Genomic DNA, 25,399 nt, shown 5'->3' on the forward strand with positions numbered 1-25,399 from the left:
GAAGTAACGCGGGGGTTTCTGGCAAGCTCAGAGACGTGGACACGGGTGAAGATGAGACGTGGACCCGTTGTAAGTAATCTCTGTTGTGTTATGGCTGGTCCAAGTGTTCAGAAGGTATCAATGGTGTTGGTAATAATATGCAACTTGTAGAACTTATTACATGTGTTGTGCAGGATATTGTGTGCTTTTGTGGTGATTTCAAATCTAGTTGATGATTATCTATTCTGGATTACAATTATTGTTTTCTTTTGTGGTTTGTAGGCTTTCAAAAGGCACTATTGAGCGCCCATGGAGGCTGAGCTAGCTAAAGATAACAACTCATTTGAGGTAATTTCTTGTTCAGATATAGTTTTGAGAAGAAACACCAGCTTAAAGTATTCTTGCTATGAAATTAGTTCACGTGAGAAATAGAACTTGAGTATTAAATGATTGAGTTGATATTAGATAATATTGATTCAAGTTCATTTTGATTCTGAATTTGGTTGTTTCTGGTTCAATTTAATATTATGATCCCTTTTCCTATTTTTGGTCCATATCGCCGATGTTTGATTAATCGTTGGGACCTAAGCTGTATGTGTGCTATCATCACTATATATATATATATATATATATATATATATATATATATATATATATGTGTGTGTGTGTGTGTGTGTGATGTGTGTGTACTGATCTATATGTGTATTGAGTGTGAGTATTGTGTGTGTAATGATGCAGAATCCCACCCCCGCCGGCGATCTTCGGGTATTCATCTTTGTGTAATGATGCAGATTCTTGTCCCCGCCCACAGATCCGATTCTCAACCTTTGTTTTATTTGTTTTATTTTATAGGTTCTCTTCTCAGCCTAAGAACATGTAATGCTATATCTCATTGTCTGACTAAGTAAATTGTGTGCATTGTTTGCATGCCTTTATAAATTGTAAATGACTTTTCATAATGATTTTATTAAATATGAGAGTATATATTTGTGGGGGTGATAAAAAAATTCGATTATTTAAAATATTTATCTCAAATGGGCTTCGGCTCGATCAAAGCCCATTATCCATTTTGTAGATCGGCCCACGGAATCAATTTTGGGTCCAGTTTGATCTCGACAGATCGGCCCAAGTCCAGTCACGCTTTCTAGCTCGACCACGTCCACTTGGCCAGAAGAATCAGTCAATCAAAGAGGAGACTTCGCCTCGAAGACCGGATCTGAGACGACTCCAACCCTGGCGAGGAAGACAGATCAATCAGTACGTATCTTCAACGAAGAAGCTCCGCCTCGTCTATAAATAGAAGATCCGATGTCGATTTTCACACACGCAAGATTACAATTCCAACTCTCAACCCATCATTTCTTATATTCGTATTGTTTACAGTCTTGAGATCGTCATCTTGATCTCGTCACTTCGTCCCCCTTTGTAAACCCAGTTTCACGATCAATAAAGTTTATTCTTATTTTCTTCTTATTATATCATTTCATTTTCATAATAGTTTCTTATACAACGTCTTCTGAAACCCTCACTAAATAAAATCAAACATAAGCATATTGTTATTTTGTGATTGTTGATCGGTCAAGAATTCGACATCAACAATATTGTATTTTGTTTTGTTGTGTTTTGAATTTATTTTAGCATGTATTTTAATAGAAAAATTGAATTTTTAAATAAAATTTATAATAAAAAGAGATCCATAAACTACTATTTATAATCGTAGTCTTAGATTACAAGATAAGTAAACACTACAGACTACAGATAATCAAAGTAGTTGTACGATACAACTACAACAAAAATTGGTAGTAAACAATAAAAGACTACATTATAACCATGTAGTCATATAGTATATAAATTAATTAAGCAATAAAAAACTACATGGTAAAAAACGTAGTGATTCAGTTTAAACTACATGTAAATATCGTAGTATAGTTTCTCTACGGTTTTGGATAGTATAAGAAACTACGGCAATAAAACGAAGTCTTATGCAAAGTGGAAAGACTCTGGTGCGATAGACGCCTGAAAAAAAAACCGTAGAGAAACTATATAGACTACGTTTAAAGACTAGTTAAAGGGCCTTTTTGTGTAGTGATTCTACACATTTGGTATGTGTATGACCTGGAAAAACTTTGGTTGTTGATGTGTCGTTTAAGTATCGTTACGGCACACTAATCGAGGTCGCTATGATGGTCACAATGAGACTTGATCTAAATCCTGAAGTGATCACAGATTTTTAGGTTATATTATCGGGTTCTTTGACTCATTCGTTAATGACTACTTGAAGATGCTTAAATACTTATTTCTTGAGAATTCGGGATATGATCCGAGCGGAAAGTGATTCACATATACGAAATCCATACTTCCTGAAAGAAGATTAATGTTCACTCACATAATGATTGATTCCAGAACTAATTGATTACACGCACTTTCGTAGTAAGTACGAAAAAATCTTTCGCTAGGGAAGCAACGATGCCAGATCTTGTAGAACCAAGTCTTATGTGAAATGACCTCTACACGAAAATCAAACGCCCTTGGCCCTAGTTCTTCTATTTTGGTGTACATAAGGTCATCGTCAACAACCCTGTTTATCAAATATATTAATGGTAACAAAAATTAATAACCACCATTCATTCATCCTCAAACAGAAAATAAAAAAAGAGACTTACTTCCTTAATCCCTTCAAAAAACAATCCTGCATTACTGTCACATCGCCATCATTCGGGGACGCGAAAGGGTCCGCCAGTGGATGCTTTAAAGGTTTGGAACACCTTCTCGTGAATTTTGAGTAGATCTTCGGCTCTATTGTTGGGGTAAAGAGTATTGGCGTTCGCCTTACACGTGATTTTCTTTCCGGGGAGTCACAAAGGGAAATCACCCGGTCAGAGATCACCTCAGACGCATCTCCATCCACTGTTTGAGATCTTTCGGGTACAATGAAATTACATTCAGTATCCGACATGCCATAAGACTCAACCCCTCCATAAGAATATGGTTGAGGCGAGCGAAGAGGTCCTAGTGTGGCCGATACGTCATCACTGTCGTTGTCGTCTGAGTCCGACGCTTCATTGGGACCTTTACCTTTACCTTCACCACCACCAATGGGACCCTCATTATCAGTTGTTTTTTCTTCTTATGTCCTGCTCAGTCCTTCATCGATGTGTGTCTTACGGGCGTCTTGGTGGTTCCCTCCATTTTTGTCCACTTCATCGTCGTCTTTTTTTGTACAGAATCATCTTTGCACTTCGTAACCAACTCCTCCTCTTTTTTCTCTTCCTCTGTTATTTCTTCTTTCTTTTTTTCTTCTCCTTCATCTTCTTCTTTCTTTCCCTTTTTCTTCTCTTCCTCTGTTTTCTTCTACTTCCTCTTCACTTGCTTGTTCCACTTTCTTGTTTTTATTTGTTTCTTCTTCTTCTTCTTCTTCTTCTTCTTCTTCTTCTTCTTTCTCTTTCTCCACTGCTATCTCTTTTTTCCCATCTTTTTCTTTATCTTGTTCCTTTTCTTCTTGCTCTTCTTTCTCTTCTCTCTCTTCTTCCTCTTGTTGTTGTTTTTGTTGTTGCTCTTCTTTCTCTTTCTCTTTCTCCTGGTCACATTTCATTCTCTCCTCTAACAGCTTCTCTGCCTAGTCCTCCATAAGCTTTTGCTTCGCAGCCTTTTGTGCCGAGAAGGTGTTCAGCGTATCCATGACATACTTCACGTCATACTTCATGTCCTCTGAAATCCTTTTGATCTCTCGATGAAATCCATGACATACTTCACGTCATACTTCGTAGCCTTTTGTGCCGAGAAGGTGTTCAGTTTGCATGTTACTGAACTCTTTCTCCAGATTTGCTAATCTCTCATGAAATAAAGGAACATAACTACCTGAATTAGTTACAATCTATAAATTAGTTACATACACGTAACTAAAATCTATAAATTAGTTACATACACGTCACTAAAATCTATAAATTTTACATACATGTAACTAAATTCTATAAATTAGTTACATACACGTAATTAAAATCTATAGTAGTTACATACACGTAACTAAAATCTCTAAATTAGTTTCAATTTCTTTCGAGTGCGACCAATGGTTAAGTCGGGCTGAGGGGGGTTGTACGATGTCACTCCAAATGGCTCTAAAATCAACCTGGGAAACATTAAAAAAAAGTTTTTAGAATCTGCGTGTCTAACAAATTATTTTGCAATCTAAATTATGGTACATCTTGTAACCGAATGGACTGCAATGCAGATTCGTATACTCTGGAGGAAGAAGACCATCGCAGAATCAATGGTCTAGCATCGTCTTTCAGTACTGTGCATAAACCCAAAGACTCCAATTTGGGTATACACTCGTACGCCTATACCTGCAAAGGCAGCAGAAAAGCGTCCAAATGGACATTCTTGGTTTCTGATGGGCTAGTTAGGTTGGCAGCTTTCTTCACAAAACTCCTCACGATCAACTTGAAGTGATCCCATACAACATTTCCCCAGGGGAATCCGTTGAATGTTGCCGGATCATCAACCATCTTTATGTATGATTTGTTCTTCATGGCAACTATTCGTTGGCCCGGGAGAAGCACATTGTAGAGGAAGTGGAGAAGAAAAAATCGAACTCGCTTCTCAACGTCATTCCAGTCCTTGATGTCCTTGATGAGTGCTGCAATGTTGCCCCGTGTGGCAAGTGCCCCTTGCTTGAAGGTTTCAACAAATAGACCCCCGTTGCAATCTCGTCGTACTCGTTGGTCGTCGCCTTGTTGGAGTCATCTACTCGCAGGTCTGTGATAAGGCTGAAATCTTCCCTGATGAACTCCCTAGGGATGCCTCCAATCTCTATATGTAATATGTCCTCTGCTTTTGGAAGTCCGTCAAAGTAATCTGTCCTCAGCATAAGATTACTGATGATCTTAGAGGAGCGGGTTATCGAGGGCATCTCCAAAAAATGACCAAAGCATGACTCTCTAAACAAGTCTGATTCATGTTTCGACATGGCAACTTCTTCAACAAACGAAGTAACGTTCTCGTGGAAGTTGAAGTTGAACTGCCCCACAAAATCCTCTGCCACTTATCTGGTCCAACTCTATACATGAAAAAAAACACTAACATAACTAAATTAGTTACATAGCAAAATCCTTTTCGGGTTTGATATTTGGGATTTGGGATTCGCGATTTGGGGGTTTGCGATTTGGGGGTAAATTATTTAGGGTTATGTATCAATGCATCCACAAAAGAAGAGATCGTGGGAGAAACAGGAAATCAGAGATGGAGGTGAAGGAAATAGAGGAAGACGGTGAAGGAATCGGCGGCGGTTTCAGTAGGCGTTGAAGAGGTAGAATGACTCGATGGAGAAGGAAATGAACAGTCGCGGGAGAAAGGAGTTTATATAGGGAACGTTTATATGGAAAAAGGGAAATAATTATAACAAGGGCATATTTGTAAATGTACACCTCAGATTCAAATGACTACTCCTAGATGTGCCATTTTTCAAAAAAGGATAATAATGTGGAAAGTGACCATAATTTACTCCTAGTTGTGACAATTTATAATCAATAAAACCAAAGAGTTCCTAAAAAAAACCAGAGAGTCAATGTGATGCAACGCTTATTGAGCATTAATATTGCATTAGTTGTGGCTTTATTTCCTTTTCAGTTTTTATTTATTTATTGTAATGGTTTTATTTCCTTTTCAGTTTTCATTTGCTGTCATTAATTTATTTACGTTTTTATGTGCGGTTTCCTTTCCTGATTGTAGACTATAAATATTAGCACACTTATTTGTAATCGGCAGTATCTTAAAAAAAACAATTATAAGAAAATTGATCATTCTTGATCTTTAGCGTTTCCTCTCCTTCTTATATACGTTAACCTACATCAGTTGGTACCAGAGCCAGGTTCGATCATCCCCACCATCGCTATGGCGTGCCGAGGTCGACGTGGAGGATTTCCCGATCGTGATGCTGATTTGGAGGACGTGTATAGACATGAAGAATTCGCAGGTTTCCGTCAACAGCTGGAGGCCCTGACCCGTTCCGTCGAAGCGCTTATGCAACAGCGACCCGAAGCACAGCCCGCCCCTCTTGACGGATCCGATACCGACGACGACAACCCGTTCGGACCGAACCCCACCGTTCAGCCCCCGGCTCGTCCGCGCGCCGATATGGTGGAGAACGACTCGCGTTGGGAGTCCTCGTTCAGAATGGAGATCCCGGAGTTCCACGGTAACGTCAACGCCGATGAGTTCCTTGATTGGCTCGCGGCCGTTGAAGAAGTTTTGGAATTCAAGGCGGTCCCCGAACACCGACGAGCATCCCTCGTCGCCACCCGTTTCCGTGGACGTGCAGCCGCATGGTGGACACAAACCAAGACGCAACGCGCCCAATCCGGAAAACCAAAAATTGTCACTTGGGAAAAATTGGCGAAACACATGCGCTCCGCCTTCCTTCCCTATAATTACGCGCGCACTCTGTACCAAACTCTCCAAAACCTCCGCCAAGGTACGAGGTCCGTAACAGATTAATTATTCTACGAATTTTTCATGCTCCTTGCACGCGTAGAGATCGACGAGACACCGGAACAAACCGTATCGCGTTACATCGGAGGGCTTCGTGTTCAAATTCAAGATATGCTCAATATGTTTGATCCGCTTACCGTGGCCGAAGCGCATCAACGCGCACTCGCGATCGAGAAGCAACAATCGCGCCGCTCCTACAACACCGCTCCACCACCACTACAACCCCGCAACGCCCATCCCCTACCCGCAGCTCCCCGCGCACACCCAGCTGCCGCGAATCCCTCTGTTCCCGGTGTAAACCCACCCCCACCACCGGCCTTGGGAGGTGGCCTTCGTTGTTTTGGTTGTGGCGAACCAGGCCATCGCCGAAATAATTGCCCGCAAAATCAACGCCGTGGTTTATTCGCCGATGATACACATGAAAATTTTGGCGACCCGATCTACGACGATGATGTAGAAGCAACTGATGAGATTGAAGAAGTGACCGGTGATGTTGGTCACGCGCTCGTCCTCGGCCGAAATTTTCTCGCTCCCTCGAGTCGTGACGATGGATGGCTCCGCAATAATATTTTCCAATCGTCATGCACAATTGGCGACAAAATTTTCCGTTTCGTGATTGATTCCGATAGTTGTGAGAACGTCATCGCTGAAGAGGTTGTGAAGAAATTGGGGCTCGACGCCAAAAAACACCCAAAGCCGTACAAGTTGTCGTGGCTTCAAACCGGAACCGATGTTTTGGTTTCTCAGCGTGTCACTGTGAGTTTTTCGGTTGGCTCTACGTACCGCGACGAAGTCTTGTGCGACGTCGTAGCCATGGACGCTTGTCATCTCTTATTAGGCCGGCCATGGCAATTCGACCGTCACATGATTCACGACGGTCTAGCCAACACGCACAATTTTTATTTTGGTGGCAAGAAAATTGTGCTCTTACTGTCTAACCCCGCTATAACCCTGTCGCGGCGCCTCACCACCATTCTCTTATCCCGCGCCGCCTTCAAGGTCGAGCTCACCGACACGAGCGTAGTTTTCGCTCTCATCGGCAAAGAAACAGCCCCTCCGGTGCCCATTCCCGCGCCCGCCAAAGACTTGGTCGCCGAATTCGGCGATATGTTTCCGTCCGAGCTTCCTGCCAAACTTGCCCCTCTTCGTGACATCCAACATCGTATTGATCTCATGCCCGACTCGACGCTTTCCCAATCGTGCCCATTACCTCATGAGTCCCGCTGAACACGAAGAGCTAAGGCGACAAGTTGAAGAGTTGCTCCAAAAGGGTCACATTCATGAGAGTCTTAGCCCATGCGCGTTTCCCGCTTTATTAACGCCAAAAAAAGACGGCACGTGGCGTATGTGTGTTGATAGCCGCGCTATAAATAAGATAACGGTTCGCTACCATTTTCCTATTCCGCGTCTCGACGATCTACTCGACCAACTAAGTGGGGCACAAATTTTTAGCAAGTTGGATTTAAAGAGCGGGTATCACCAAATCCGTATCCGACCCAGCGATGAGTGGAAGACCGCCTTCAAGACTCGTGAAGGCCTTTACGAGTGGCTAGTCATGCCGTTCGGATCGTCCAACGTTCCGAGCACGTTCATGCGTGTGATGAACCAAGCGCTACGTCCTATCATCGATAAATTTGTCGTCGTTTATTTCGATGATATCTTGATATATAGCGCTAATCCAGAGTCACACTATCAACACCTCCGCGAATTCCTTAATGTTTTTCGCAGTAACTCATTTTATGCCACCATCGGAAAAAGTGTGTTCTTCACCGACCGAGTCGTCTTTTTGGGCTATGTCATTTCTTCCGAGGGCTTGAGTGTCGATGATTCAAAAATACAAGCTATCACCGACGTCTTTTTGGGCCGTCACCGACGTTCGGAGTTTCCACGGCCTCGCGTCATTTTATCGGTGCTTTATTCCACACTTTAGCTCGATAATGGTGCCTATCACCGAGTGCATCAAAACTGGCAATTGTGCGCGCCATTCATCATTGGCGCCATTACCTCTTTCACAAGGAGTTCGTTCTTTACACCGATCATGACGCGTTGAAACATCTCGGAACACAAGACAATGTATCTTCACGCCATGCTTCTTGGATTTCATTTCTCCAACAGTTTACATTTTCCATTAAGCATAAAGCGAGAATCTTGAATCGTGTGGCTGATGCGTTGAGTCGTCGTCATGCTTTCTTCACCGAACTCCGAGTCGAAGTTCCCGGCTTCGACGTACTGACCGAACTTTACGCCGGCGACCCGTTCTTTTCGACCGTGATTCAGCGCATCAACACCGGCGCACAAGGAGAATTCTCGTGGTCCGAGGGTTTTCTTTTCCGTCACACACAACTTTGTATTCCGGAGGGTAGTCTTCGTCTTAAGATTATCCGTGACCTCCACAACGAGGGTCATGTCGGCCGCGATCGCACTTTACAACTCGTTGCGGACTAGTATTTTTGGCCGTCTCTACGGAAAGACGTCACTCGCTTCGTCACTCGGTGTCGCACTTGCCACCTCGCCAAAGATAAGGCCACTAACGCGGGTCTTTACATGCCAGTTCCTGTGCCGACTCAACCGTGGGTCAATCTTAGCATGGACTTTGTGCTTGGCCTTCCCCGAACGCAATGCGGCCATGATTCCATTTTCGTCGTCGTCGACCGGTTCTCAAAATTGGCACACTTCATTCCGTGTCGCAAAACCACGGATGCAATCAATGTCGCCTCGCTGTTTTTCCGCGAGATTTATCGTCTCCACGGGCTACCGAGTTCTATCGTTTTAGATCGCGATACTCGCTTCTTGAGCCACTTTTGGCGTTCTTTGTGGCGTTTGGTCGATACACACCTCGATTTTAGTACCGCCTATCATCCTCAAACCGACGGTCAAACCGAGGTCGTTAATCACTCGCTCGCCTCGATTTTAGGGTTATGTATCAATGCATCCACAAAAGAAGAGATCGTGGGAGAAACAGGAAATCAGAGATGGAGGTGAAGGAAATAGAGGAAGACGGTGAAGGAATCGGCGGCGGTTTCAGTAGGCGTTGAAGAGGTAGAATGACTCGATGGAGAAGGAAATGAACAGCCGCGGGAGAAAGGAGTTTATATAGGGAACGTTTATATGGAAAGAGGGAAATAATTATGACAAGGGCATATTTGTAAATGTACACCTCAGATTTAAATGACTACTCCTAGATGTGCCATTTTTCAAAAAAAATGATAATAATGTGGAAAGTGGCCATACTTTACTCCTAGTTGTGACAATTTCTAATCAATAAAACCAAAGAGTTCCTAAAAAAAACCCAGAGTCAATGAGAGGTACTTAAAATCCGAAAAATAAATAATTGAAAATGTCAAAAGTGTATTCTAAAATTTGATTGCCCATAAAGAATGTTGGACAAAACTACCTCATAACAAATAACAAGTCCAATTATTGAGAGAGAGTATATAATCTCTGATTCCAACTATCCATGCATATTGTTCATCATGATGAATAATAGACATTTTTTCTTATTTAGTTTTAATTAAAATTGCATGATATGAAGTACAGTTTTATGTACCCAAAAACAATGTCACTAAGGTGGGATGTTCAAACTTATAGTACCAAAAAAGGAAATAATCTTATATTCAAATGTATTCATTCACCCTTTCGAAAAAAAAAAAAAAAAAACCTTCATAAACACTAATTTTGTGAATCAAAGCTTAGAGGTCGTGATAGTGGGTATGGTTCTCCATAGAATTGTTATGAATTTCTTTACATATAGAGCTTCAAAAATTAATATGAAATATTATATCAAAATTTGAATACCTAGGTTTAATTTGTTTTCTTCTCAATTCTCATTTTCGAAATCTAATTTTTTTTAATGTTTAGAACATATATATGAGTATGGAGTTTTTTTCTTGGATACTCATGGTTTTGTATAGGTTCGAAGCCTCTAATAGAAAGACCACGTCACCTCACCCTAGTTATAGGTAGTAGCGCTGGCCTGTAAGTGTAACCAAGCGTGGCTTTAGGCTGTTGGCTAAGGTTGTGACGTTGACTAATTAAGTCAATGGATTTGGGTCTTGTGGGAATGACAGGCTGTTGGCTAAGGTTGTGACGTTGATATATAAACACTAATTAAGTCATGACGTTGACTTACATGACAATCAATGCACTCACGTTAGTTTAAGAAGAGAAACACTCAGCCCTCTTCCTCAAACAATCTCTTTTTAATTCACGAACTCCTTTGTGAAAAAGCCTGAAACAGTGAGTCGAAGGGCAATGAGCGCTTCTCTAATCTCGTCTCCTCCGACGCACCGCCGAAGACAAACGGGTCACTCTAAACCTTTACAAAGCTTCTTTCTTTCTGTTTGGACATTTTAATTGAATCCCGTTTCTTGGTTGTTTTTAATTAGAGTTTTTGGCTCAATTAATGATCCCTAACTTTTTACACTTTAAACCCTTTTAGTCCTCATACTTTTTTAAGAAGCGAAATCATCCCTAACCTTTTGGTTTTTAGCACAAGTAGTCCTGTAAAGTTAATTAACAGAATTCGCACATGCCTTGCATGTGAGGGTATTTTTGAAAGAAAAAACATTTTAATGGTAATTTCTTGAATTAACCCAAATTTATTTTTTTAGATCAATAATCATAACTATGAATATTGATCTAAAATAAATAAATTTTTCAACTAGGCAGTTAGTTATTACAATTGGCTATTTTTTAAACTTTTTCAAAACGTTGGCTACATTAAAATTTCAACATTTTATTTTAATTACTTTTCTAGAGTCCTCAAATAAAAATAGGCACCACGCATCGTAGCTACGTCTATGCATTGTAGAATTCAAAGAAAATCACAGCACTGTGTCAAAACTGTTAATGAATTTAATGGATCAATTACTCATAATTTTCCCTGTGACCGGAACAAATACCATTACTTTATTTTTTCAGATGAAACAATATGGACCATCAAAAGGGAAAAAGAAAGGGAGAAATCTTAAACATGAAATATAATGGAAAGAAAAGGAAGAATGTGAAGACTTTATATAAGCAAATTCCGAAAGCAAAGGAAGATGATTGGTTTTAAGGTCATCTTGGTATATATATGCGTATTGTTAATCTAGAACAGTAATAATAATGATAGCGAGAGTTCATATTTTTTTGGAAAAAGTAGATTTAAAACGCTGGTGGGATGGGATTTCATGACCATATGCTATTTAAATTTATTCACTCATTTATTTATTTATTCAAGATTCTAAAACAATGGTCCTAATTCAGTGTTGAGAATTAGGCAGCCATACATAATATGTGATTGATTCTACAGGTTTTGATGTGTGAGTTATGTTGTTGTCACAATTTGGCTCTTCAGTGACCCAAGGATCAAAAACTAACGTAACCAAATAAGGTTAGGATAAGCAACTAAAAAGTTCGGATATAAATTGACCATTGATAGGTCATATTATTTTGGGTTTAAATGATATAGTTCGCGGTCTTGTATTCTATGTATTATACCAAATATAGCTGATTTCTTTAAGTCGATCTTCATTCCACTTTCAGTAGCAACTCATAGACATCGAAGTTTATCGAGGAATTTTATTAAAAAGGATTAATCTGATTATCGTGAGATAATGATCAATAGACTTTGGGAACCATTAGTTGAACGTAAAATTATTATTATTTGCTAGATCACACACATATAATAATGAGTTGTACATTAGGTAGATATTCACGATGATAAGTCCTATTCACTATAAGAAGCAGGTCTTTATTGGTATCAAAATAATCACCTCGGCATAAATTTTGTAGACTCAGTTTATTAAAGTGATAATCTAGCAACGTGATTTTAAGGATGTAACCAACGTTTGATAAATTTTGTAATTTAGTCATTTACATAAATAAACGGTTAAAAAATATCGAAAATACCCTTATGTAACATAAATCATAGAAATCAAATACTAGTCAACATTCTAGCCAACCAAAACTTATCGTGTGTAAAATAAACGAATATTAACTGAAATTAAGCCAAGAAAACTTGTAGCCAAAACTTATCGCGTGTAAAATAAATGGAAATTAATTAAAATTAACCGAAAAAATTTTTTCTTACATTATGAATTACGCAGATTTGAATGCTCTTTTCAAATCAACTAATTAAACTATAAAAAAATATATTATGAGCTATTAAAAGTTGACGTGTATTCTTTTTTTTAAAGGAAAAATTGACGTGTATTAAAACGTTAGCTACATATTGATGTCAGCCGATTTTAATTTAGGATAATCTAGTAATTTGTTAATGAATAATAAAACCACGTCATCATCCGCAGTTAGATTTGAAACTTAGGTGAAATGGTGGCTAGATTGTTATACCGGCGTTTCAAGCTTCATCCGACTAATTTTTCTTATTAAAAATAGTGGTCTACATAATGAGCATTTTGTTAGACTTGGATACAAGAGATGAAATATATTTATTTAATCAATAAAAAATTGGTCTATAACTTAAAACATGTATCCAAATCTACTGTTAATTTATTTGTGATTGCTTGAAGCATTTAAAAGCTCTATCATGCCATGTTATATTTATTCAGCAAGCTTAATTTATTAAAACTATCTTGAGTGTTGAGAGAGAGAGAGAGAGAGAGAGAGAATAAGCTAGCTCGGTTTGTAAACATCCCCGCCTTTAAAATGTGTCAGAGCTTGAGTCAGTGCGAAAGCATAAGAAAAAAAAAACGTATGTTCATTTATCAAAATATCTTAAAAGCTCAAACGTTCTTTTTTTTTCAAGTACATAGAAAAATATATTACTTGTTACAGCGTCATTTTTTCATCGTGGAACAACGACTCTCCTACTAAAATATTACCATAAAAACCCAAAGCAGTGGACCTACGAGATCAAGGCCCATGCCCAAAGACGAAAACCACAAGTCTGGCTCATAAGGTCAAAACTCTAATTAAGAGCAAGGTCACGAGTCTTGTGTCCGAGACTTTGAGACTTTGCGCCTTGCGGACCTGCCGCCATGGACTACGCCTTGCAGAGGAAATTCTTCTTGGTGTGGACTCAAAAAGCCAAAAACTCAATTTTCTCTTGGGCCCAAGTTTCTTTCAAGGCTCATCATAGTCCTTCAAATTCTCTCACTAAAAATATTATCTCTCTCTTTAACTCTAGAGACGAGATGAGATCTCCTCCCCACCTCACAATTATTGAAAAAATTAATGTTGAACGTAAAAATGCGCGTCGGGAGAAGACAAGCACTACAACAAAAACTGGCAACAGCCGCGACAAAAGTAGTGGCTGTTGCTATGAAAGTCGTGGCTGTTGGCCCGTTGCTGTTGATCAACAGCCACGACTTTTCGTGGCTAAAATCAGCCGCTACTAGTCGTGGTTGTTGTCGCGGCTGATTTCAGCCACTATATTTTGCTGGGAAACCTATTTTTCCCGCCAATTTTTCTCATCAATTTTTTCCCGCCATGTTTTCTAGCCATTTTTCCCGCCATTTTTCCGAGTAATCTTCAGTTAGAAAATCAACCACCATTCGACACACGTACAATTATAGGGTCTATCCCTAGATCGAACTAAATGGGTTCGAAGCAATGATCCATACTCATTCAATTTTTTACAATTCATATATAATTAGAATATGACGTTATATATATAACCACAAACTAGTGGAACGAAAACAGACAATTAAAGAAACGGAGGACATATAGACAAAGATGAACATGATTTCATTGCAGAGATTACAGCTCATGAGATCATAGAGCTTCCAAAAAACACACCAAAACGACTGATTGTTGTACATGCATTATAGGCTACAAAAAAGAAAAAAGAAAAAAAATACACAATATTACAAAAACCCCAAAGACGTACTTAACCCAATCAGCAGTTTTACAAGATTCCACTTCTTAATTATACATGTCTAAAAAATAAACCCTTGACTAGCATTTTTCGTAATTATCATTTCCATTCTCACTCTCATTACTGATCATTTGCAAGGCAGGTTTGGGCTTAGGGTTATTGGCTCTGTACCACTTAGCACAAACCACATAGGCCACGAAGTTGACGAGGCCCAGTACGGTGAGAAGGGCATAGAAGCAATCGAGCCGGCCAGGGCATAGAAGAAATCTTGAATTACCTGAAACATAATAGTTAAAAAAATGTAATGAATTAGAAGAAAAAAAAAAACTCGGCAACAATTAACTAAAAAGCAATTATAAATTACATGTTACTAAGGGTACTTTTATCCTGCAGATTAGAGATACACATAAAAAATAAAATTTTGACAATCTCAACTAATAAACCGAACTTCATATAATATCACACATACTTTAAAAAATATCTTTTGTATTTTTTTTTCCTCCATTATTGTTTATTATATATGATAAATCTTTTTACTGATCTTATTTATTTCAACTAATAGACTACTTTATTTCGACAAAATTTCACAGTTAAACACTGAATCATCTACCCATACGGTCTTAAAAGAAAATTTACTGATCTTCCCTTTTGAAAATATTAAAGGGCAAGTAAGCAAAATAGCCTTTTTTAAGTTTTGACTATAACAAACGACCATAGTTTTTTTGGGTCTATTAGCTATATAGCCATTTGACTTATAACGTTTTGTATAAAGTCGATTTTTTGTAAATTTTCTGTAAATAGTCACCTCAACTTATTTACAGCACTAAAAAAAAAAAAAAAAACCCAAAATAAGTGGGAATATTTTTTGAGTATTTTTGTCTTTTTGAGTGCCGTAAATAAGTTGAGGTGATTATTTACAAAAAAATTTACAAAAGGTTGGCTATCTAACAATTCTTAGACTTTCAGTGGCTTATTTGACTATTTTTTTTTTTTTTTATATAGTTTTTATAGTTTTAAATGAATAGCCAATGAGCTCATGTAATGAATATAAATTGTTTAAATTACCCTTGTTTTTTTTTTCTTACTAAATGAGTTAAACTGAGTAAAAGAACGAAAAAAAACGTTGCTATTTTTTTTTTAATAAAAAAACTGAATAAATACATTATTGCACATTGATTAAGATAATTGAGGCATTAAATATCATTAGTAGGCTGAACAACTAATTAGGGAAGCGAATCAATTCAGTTGATGACAGTTTAAAAAAAAGTGAGAAAATTGTTTCACACCCTCGTGCATTAATTTTATATATATATATATATATATATATATATATATATATATATATATATATATATAAACTTGTCTCGTTGATTTCAAAATAAAAAATAAATTCATAATTAATTTTCAAAATATCAACTTTGTTCATTTTGTAGTTTTTTTATGGCAAAAATAAAAATTCAATTTATATATAATTACATTTAAAAATAATAATTCAATTTGTAAACAAACAAACAACTGATTACACTCATTAATTTCGTTTTAAAAATAAGAAATAACTTGTTTGTATATAAAAAAAAAACTGATATTGCATAAAGATGACTATTTGTAAGACAACCAAATCAATGAACAAACATTTTCGTTAAAAAAACTCTCGTGTTTATAATTTGTGACTAACTAGATCACTTTAAACATATGATTTTAGATCTAGCCTACATTTGACAATTTTTAAGGATATAACCAAATGGTTTATGTGGCAATAATTAAGGTCTGATTTGCTCTTATTTATTAACAAATTCGTCACTTTCTCTCTCCTATTTTTTTTCAAATAATTTTTTTGCATCAAAACTTCAAAAATTCATATATTTCTCATACAAACTCAAAATTAAGTGATTTCAGATCCTACAAATTCGTGGCTTCGAGATCTTAAAAAATAGACTCATTGTGTTTGATGAAAAATTATGTTTAATGCATCATAGTTACGTTTCCATTTATTTTTTTTATAATTTCAAAAATTTCCAGTTATTTTCATATTTAAGGTAGTAACGTGATTTTTCTACATCTATGATATTAAACATGATTTTTCATCAAACACAATGGATCTATTTTTGAAGATCTCGGCGTCGCGAATCCGTAGGATTTGGAATCACTCAATTTCGAGTTCGTATGAGAAAGATACGAATTTTTGAAGTTTTGATGCAAAAAAAATTATTTGAAAAAAAATAGGAGAGAGAAAGTGACGAATTTGTTAATAAATAAGGGCAAATCAGACCTTAATTATTGTCACATAAAAACAAATTTCATAGTTTCATTTTGGCTATTTTGCTACACTGCCTTTTTTTTCAACGAATAAACAACTTTTAAAACAAAATTTTTGGAAATAAATATGGCTAAATTTTAGCAAACAATATGGAAATCTATTTAAAAAAATCTATTTATAAATGATTTTAATATTTTCAAATTAATGTATGGTTAATTTTTTCGATTATGTTTTTGTTTTCTTTCTAGAATTACTTAAATATAATTTCTTTAAAGAAAAAGTTACAGTATGATTTAGTGTAAGGTAAAAAAAAATATCTATTAGCCATAACTATACAAGTACGTATCTTTAGGATATTAATTAAATTAAAATACTTAAACACTACATGCCCTATTTATTAGAACTGATAAATCAATTGATATAAAAATTGACAGATCTGCGTTAGCTCTAAAAAGGGGAAAAAACTGAAAAAAGAGAGGAAAAAAAATACTATCAATTAATAAAGACTAAATATAAACTTCCAGGTTAATATTTTAAAAAATGAATTATGGTAAGGACAAAACAGTAAAATTAACAAACAAAACATGTCTAAAATAGTGAGAACGGCTAGTTATTAAAAAATATTGAAACTATGACTATTTATTAATTGTCATAGTTTCAAGTGGCTTAGCTTTTGCAATTTCTCAAGATTAAATATAGAACTTGAACTATACTATTACATATATTAAAAAAAATATAACTAAATCACTACGGTTCGTTTGAAACTTGGAAACTAGGTGGGAAAGTTAAAATAAAAGGAAATATGAAAATATGAGGATAAACAAAGGGGGAAATTGAAAAATTCTTGATTGTACTTGAAAATAATGAAAAATTTGAGAGAAAAGTAAAGAAGATATACATACAAATATAGTCACCAAATAGATAATTTTGGAGAGATTTTCATTTTCCATATAATATTTTCGAGAAAATGAAACCTCAATTTTCTTATACAATTTCCCTCTTATTTTCACTCATATTTTTATTTCCATCGTACTTTTCTTCCATACAAACAATAACAACAAAATAAAATTTTCATCATATTTTTTGAGTTCCAAACGGTACAAGAAATACGGGAATAACACCTAACAAAAGGAGTTACAGGAACTACAAAACAGTAACAGCAAAAGCAAAAGCACAACAATAACAGGAACACTTTTGACGGATTAATAACACTAATAAAAGCAAAAGCAAAAGCAAAAGCAAAAGCAATAACATAAAACACTCTTAATGGATAAGTAACACTAACAAAAGCAAAAGCAGAATATGGTTTAGTTTTCTACAGTTAGCTTGAATTTCAATAATTAACTAAAATTATGTAGTCGAAAACGTCACACTTTTAATGGAATAATGATTAAATAAAACAGTGTTTATGAAATTCAATCGTTATGAGAAGACAATTCTATTTTATGACCATTTGTACTTACCCCTGGGTTAATTTAAAATTTCTATTGATTCCCTTATATCGTATTTCCTTGTGGTAATTTTTTCCTTTTTAGCTTCGTGGTCAAGCTTATCCTTTTTTTCCCTTTTAATTACCAGTTATGGGACTTACCAATGAAAAAAAAAACGCAGAGAATGACCCAAGACAATACTAAGGTGGTTCCTTGTTCGTAGTGCAAGTTGGCTACTTTATTAGTTTTTGCGATAAAATAATAATGTAAATTATACTGATTTATTATAATATAATTATGAAAATAAAAGAGAACAAAAGAATATGAACCAGTCCACCGTTCTCAAACTCACACTCTCTCTTGAACATGTAGGCACAGAAAAATAATTGAGTGATATTTTTACTAAAGTTCTCGTTGCTATTCAATTTAAAATCTTCGATATGCTCTTACAGTTGACAGCCCAGCTTGCTATGTCGCGGGCCCACATCTCATATTGTATGCCCACTCGACTCAGCGGCGTCGTTTTGATCTGTTTTCAAACTCTGATTACGTCCTAGACAATTACTATCTCGAGATGCACCATGGTAATGTCATTTATTAATTTTGAAAACCTATAGCTTAATTCTCTCACTCATGATCTCTCGATTCTGCATTATGAGTATTATCTCGAGATAGATCAGGGTAATTTCATTTATTTAGAAAACTCAAAGCTCTCTCTCTCTATATATATATACTTCTGATTACTCGCTACTGCGTTGTGCGTATCTCTTACAGTTTTGTCCTCTAATCGTGTTTGTATTCTCAAATGTTTGTCTCTTTCTACGACTTTGTATGAAAATGGTGGGAACAAGAAGAAGAACCAAAGCCTATGCTCATGCGAAGAAGAAAGATGTTGCAAGAAAGTTGAAGGAAGTTGTTGAATAACTAAACTTGATTTTAGTTATAGTATTTGGGGCCTAAGTATTTTTAATTTTTAGTTGTAGTTTGAGCCTATAGTATTTTGGGCATATTTTAGTTGTCATATTGGCACCGTTTGACACAGCTTTGTTTTTTTAAAAAGTGCTTTTAGTTTCTGTTTAAAAAAAAAACTGTTTTTTTTTAAAACTGACAGGTGTTTGGTAAACTGTTTATAAAACAGTTGTTGCTGATAACAAAAGCTGATTTAGCGTTTGGTAAAATAAATATATTATGGTCAAAATACTAAAATAGACATGGTCTTATAAATTAAATAATAATTATTTATATGCTTATTTATATGCATATATATGAATTATAATTACAAACTAGAAAAATATGGACGAAACAAATTTATTTTATTTTTAATACAAAGTTTTTTAATTATTGACAAAAATATAAACTACAAATTTATCGTTTCTACTAAACTTGCAGCAATCTCATCTCTTAACTTGTCCATACTACTCGAAGAAGTCTGACAATCTTCATCTTGATCTTAAGTTGTGTCGTTTTCATCCCCCTCGCCATCGCCCTCTGTCTCGTCGAATATTTCAAAATCCATCTCTTGTCTTGCATGCATTCGAATATAGTTATGCACAGCCATAGTTGCGATAACTATTTTTACTTGATTTTTGAATGGATAACTCGGCATGACGTTCAGGATTCTCCATCTTTTTTTCCACACTCCAAAGCTCTGCTCGATGACGCTTCTCAGTGAAGAATGTGCACGATTGAAGATTTCTTTGCTTGTAGTAGGTTGAGTTCTTCTTGCACGAAAATGCTCCAGATGGTATGTTTGACCTTTATACGGACCAAGATATCCAGGCAAATTAGGATAACCAGCGTCAACCAGATAATACTTTCATGTGACATATCAAGTTGAATATAATGATTTAGTTTAAACTGTATACAAGACAAAGCTATAAAAAAAAAAATTAAAGTCATACCTTCTAAAGGTTTTGGAAAGTTAATCTCAGTATCACGAAGAGCGGCAGATAATACCCTTGAATCATGAGCGCTACCTTCCCAACCAGCATACACAAAAGTGAATTTCATATTGAAATCACATACAGCCATAACATTTCGAGTAGGAATCTTCTTTCTACCGATAAACGGTATTTGATCTGCTTGAGGTAAAGAAGCTGGAACATGAACACCATCTATAGCACCAATGCAATCCTTAAAAAAAAAACAAATATCTCAATTAATTTATACAAAGTATCGATGAAAATAAATAACAAAATATAAGTATAATACCTTACAGAGTTTCCATTCACCTTTCAGTAACTCCAGCTTATTTTTCAATTGAGCTTTATCGTATCCCCTCTGTGTTTTCTCGGAAATATTTTTCACCATATTCTCCCATCCAACTTTGGTGAAGCTTGTTCCCGGTCGATTTCCAGCTTCAATCTCCGCAATACAGACGTCGCATAAGATTTCAACCGCCTCATTATCCCATATTGCTTTTGGTCGAGATCGGGTATCTTGATTTTCAGTCATCTACAAAGTATACATTTAATTCAGATAAATTTTTACTACAATAATTAAATAAAATTTAAAAAATGAATTATTTCTATTATATAACATATGAAATAGTAAATAGTAAAACTTAAAAAATGTATTAAACCATTACAATCGGTTAATTCTTTTAATTCTTTTAAAAAATGAATTATTTCTATTATATAACATATGAAATAGTAAATAGTAAAACTTAAAAAATGTATTATTTCTTTCAATCGGTTAATTCTTTTAAAAAAATGTATTATTTTAATTCTTTCAATAGTAAAAATGTAAAATATACACACTAGTTTACTTAACTCACTCGGTGGTGAGACTAACTTCGGTTAATTGTTTTCTTCCTCAACATTCTAAAACTCGCGACATCTTAGAGAGAGAGAGAGAGAGAGAGAGAGAGAGAGCGACCGAGCGAGCGATCACGCAGAACGCCGGGGAAACGAGGCTATGAGCTGATTTTTTCTTCAAATCCTTTGTGCTCGAGGTCGATTTTCAAATCGTTGAGCTGATTTATAAGTGGGGGGTTTTTGATTTCTAGGTTTTCTGGTTTAGGGGTTTTCTACGTTTTTTATTTTAGGGGTTTGGGGGTTTTGATATTTTATGGTTTGATTTCAAATCCGGGATTATTTTGTTTGGGTTTTGATCTGGTTTTTTGTTTGTTTCGCCATTAGGAGCTTGTCTTCGTCTCCGAGCAGCTTGTTCCCAGCGTCGTCCAAGGAGGGGTCCATGTCGCCGTCGTCTGCCAGGTGGCTCCAGGCCTTGGTTTGGACTTTGGTGTAGTTCTCGGGGTCGTTGGCCAGAGCTCGTTGATCTTCTGCTCCAAGATGAACCGCTCCTTCAGAGACGCCGCCGACTTGAGCTTCATCAGCTCTCCGATAACTCTGTACTCGAGCCATAGCGGCAAACGTGTCTTCTCCAACTAGGTTTGTTTTATTTCTTCATTGTTTTGCACTTTAGGTTTACTGTCTACGTACATCATTTGGGAACAGAAAAAAAAAAGACTAACCTGGAATATGTTCTTTTCAGTTTCTTCCCCAGCGTACTGTTCAGAGGTTGATTGAGAGATCCGCTTCAAATGCGTCGGTGCTTGCAGGTTTTCATTTTTTAATACGGAACTGTACGTGTAATTTCTGATTGCTTTTGATAATCTGCTAATTTATTTATTCACTTAAGCTGTATATGAGATATTCATGATAATCTGTTGAGAAATTTTAGGAGATATTTTTGGTTTGAACGCGAGTCTGAAGAAGAAGGTAGTGTGTTCGTTAGAGGGTTATTAGGAAATAATTTCGGAATTTCAAAAATAAATGAGGACATTACTGTAATTGTAGTTCAGGAGATATAATCGCTTTTACCAAAAGCTAAGAATTGTAGCTTTCATAACATACGTTCAAAATGCAAAATCGTTTTTGGAGTTTTTAGGAAAAACTGTTTTACCAAACGCCACATTGGCAGTTTGGTTTTTTGTAAAAACAAAAACAGGCTTTAAAAAACTGAACAAAACGGCCCCATTATCTATAATATTCATGATATGTCTAGGGTCCTTAGAGAGAATAAATTCTAGAATAATCTTGTAATTTCTAAGATAATAATTAATTAGGGGAATTCTCTAGAAAATGTTGTATCTAGAGATTTCTATAGACTAGTATAAATAGAGATGTAATCCTACACTTAGTATCAAGCCAAATAAAAAGTTCTCCTTCCTACAAAAAAATTCTCTATCTCTCTACTTATACCCAAGCCTCCAAATTTCCAAACCTCTTCCCTAAACACCAAAAATATTTAAACATTTTCTCCACCTACCCAAAACTTCCTTCCAACAAAGTGCTATCAGAGCTATAAGATCCTCCTAAAGATGGCGAATACCGGTGTTCCCTTCCAAGTCCCTATGCTCACAAAGAGCAACTACGACAACTGAAGTCTTAGAATGGTGGCTCTCCTTGGTGCACACGACGTGTAGGAGACAGTTGAGAAATGCCACGCCGACCCGGAGAATGAAGGTAGTCTATCTCAAACTCAAAAAGATAGTTTAAGAGATTCAGGAAGAGAGACAAGAAGACTCTCTGTCTCATCTATCAAGGGTTAGATGAAGACACGTTTGAGAAGGTCTCGGGAGCAAAGTCGGTTAATGAAGCTTGGGAGAAGCTTTGAACTTCATACAAGGGAGCGGGTCAAGTCAAGAAAGTACGTTCAAACTTTAAGAGGAGAGTTTGAAGCCTTGCACATGCGAGAAGGTGAACTCGTCTCCGATTACTTCTCAAGAGTTTTGACGGTAACCAATAACCTCAAAAGAAACGGTGAGAAGTTAGACGATGTGAGAATCATGGAGAAGGTTCTTAGATCCATGGATTTGAAGTTCGAGCATATCGTCACTGTCATCGAAGAGACAAAGGACTTGGAGGCCATGATAATGGAGCAACTCCTCGGGTCGCTCCAAGCTTACGAAGAAAAGAAAAAAAAGAAGGAAAATATCGTGGAGCAAGCACTCAAGACACGAGTCGATTCGACAAATGAAGATCGAGGTGGAAGCCAACAAAGAAGAGGTGGCAGCCGAGGACGAGGACATGGACGAGGTTGAAGGCCCAATGACGACACCAACAACTAAAGAGGAGAAAACTCGTCAAGAGGTCGTGGGAGAGGAGCCACAAAACCAAGGTATGACAAGCCACAAATCAAATGCTAGAACTGTGAGAAGTTTGGGCATTATGTTTCAAAATGTAGAGCTCCGTGCAAGAACAGAGTTGAAGAGAAGGCTACTACGTATCTAAATATGTTGTTGTTATAAAACATTTAACGAGCATTATTGTAATTAAAGGCCATAAAGGCTTAACAATTTTGTGGTTGAATTCATGTATCCACTATCATAAATGAGGCCTTCAGCTCTCATTCAGACACACCCAAAAATGCTTTCTCTATGATATTTTTCTCCTCCTAAAATTGCTATGTTTTCTTTGTAGTCGGTGGTTGGTTATATTACAACTTTGGTTCGTCGGAGAAGTTGTGTTGGTGCAAAAATCTTCTCATTCTGCCGTTGTATTATGTGAGGTAAATTGCTCGTCATTTTTTAGTATCCGTGGGAGAGCAATACTAATTTAAGGAAACCGTTAAACGGTCATCAACGTTCTTCTTCTTTTCTCCATTTTTTTCGTACCTTGTTGTATTTTTTGTTTATTTATTTTCTTCCATCTTTCTGGATTTTATTTTATTTTTCTTCCTTTGTTTGCTAACTTGTTTAACTATTCCCGCAAAATAAATATTATTCTTAATAATATTTCTAACAGTATTAAAGTAATATTTGTTCCTTTAGACCTCTTTCTCGTGGAAGGGAGTTTAAATTATTCTAATTCTTTGTGTTCATTATTTTCAACAAGTTATTAATATCCTTGGATTTAGTTTGTAGAAATGGAAATCAATAACAATGTGAACAACAATGGTGTGGATGTGACGCTGAATCCGATCAATCCTTTGGCTTTCAACGGGGAGGTGTTGACTACCAACGTGGTGAATCCAAACATCGTGGTCCAACAACAAAGCTCGGCGGAGGCTTCGACTGAGAATGGACCCGCGGGCCCACTTCTCATATTGTATGCCCACTCGACTCAGTGGCGTCGTTTTGATTTATTTTCAACCTCTGATTTCGTGTTAGTACAATTAATATCTCGAGATACATCATGGTTCAAAACTCTATAGCTTGATTATCTCATCATGATCTCTCGATTCTGCATTATGAGTATTATCTCGAGATACATCGGGGTAATTTCATTTATTTAGAACACTCAAAGCTCTCTCTCTCTCTCTCTCTCTATACTTCTGATTACTCGCTACTGCATTGTGCGTATCTCTTACAGTTTTGTCCTCTAGTCGTGTTTGTATTCTCAAATGTTTGTCTCTTTCTACGATTTTGTATGAAAATGGTGGGAACAAGAAGAAGAACCAAAACTTATGCTCATGCGAAGAAGAAAGATGTTGCAAGAAAACAGTTGAAGGAGAACTAATGTGCATGGCGTTCGGATGAAGGAAATCATCATTCGAGAAAGTGCCAATTAATTGTCAAGTCGGAGGCTCTTATTCATGCCATCTCTATTGAAGTGGGTAGTCTCACATTGGTTGTGTGTGTTAATGGACATGTGTTTATATATTGGTTGGACCTCTCCACTTGATACCAATTGGTTTTAAGATGGAATTCAACATGGTATGACAGCCTTGTACATTCTCACAACTTGAATTTGGCCCGACCCATGAGAAGCGAGAGAGGGATTGTTACTCGGTCTGGTCACGCTACGCGTAAGGGGGAGTATTGAAGTGGGATAGTCTCACATTGGATATGTATGTGAATGGACATGTGTTTATATATCGGTTGGACCTCTCCACTTGATACCAATTGGGTTTAAGATTGAATTTAACAATCTCTTCGACTAAGGAATGTTCTCTTACTCAGAAAGCTGCTCAAAAAGTCCTTATCTCCATCTCTGACATCAGTGATACTGTGTCTTTGTTGAATTTAGTTCCAACAAGTAGATGTATAATGATGTATTTATTTAACAAAATGCAATAAGTGTTGGAATAAAGTGAGAAAATTGGATAATAAAGAGTATTTATTATCTTGTGAGCTCCTGATTTTTGGAAAGGTTTAAGTGGAATCCACTCAACAGAATTTGATAATTCTTGTGTATACTTATTCTTTGCAGAAAAAGGTATAATATCGATAATTAGTTTTCCAAAATCGAAACTATACTGAATGAAAATTGATGCTTAAAGTGTGCTTAAAGAATCACATATATAAGTTGTGTGAAGGAAGTGAAAGAGTCTAACATGGAGTAGGAATGAACAAATGTGCGAGCTTGTATAACTAGTTAGTTCAAAAGGGTTTGAGTTCCCAAGGATTACCCAATTTTAAGAAGAACCAATGGCTTAGGCAAGCCCAAGTGCACCACATGCGGCTCCGCTGTTCGGTTGGTC

General features: G+C 36.6%; 1 protein-coding gene across 2 annotated transcripts in view; it reads left to right on the forward strand.

The window, feature by feature from the left end:
• LOC149398055 (uncharacterized) overlaps window positions 1-25,399 on the forward strand; it is an 86,685-nt gene that overhangs the window by 1,039 nt on the left and 60,247 nt on the right. The gene's annotated exons all lie outside the window — the stretch shown is intronic.

The sequence above is a fragment of the Urtica dioica genome, chromosome 5, assembly GCF_054948205.1.
Source record: "Urtica dioica subsp. dioica isolate 48M chromosome 5, U.dioica_male_clone48M_v1_H2, whole genome shotgun sequence".
Classification (NCBI taxonomy): Eukaryota; Viridiplantae; Streptophyta; class Magnoliopsida; order Rosales; family Urticaceae; genus Urtica; species Urtica dioica.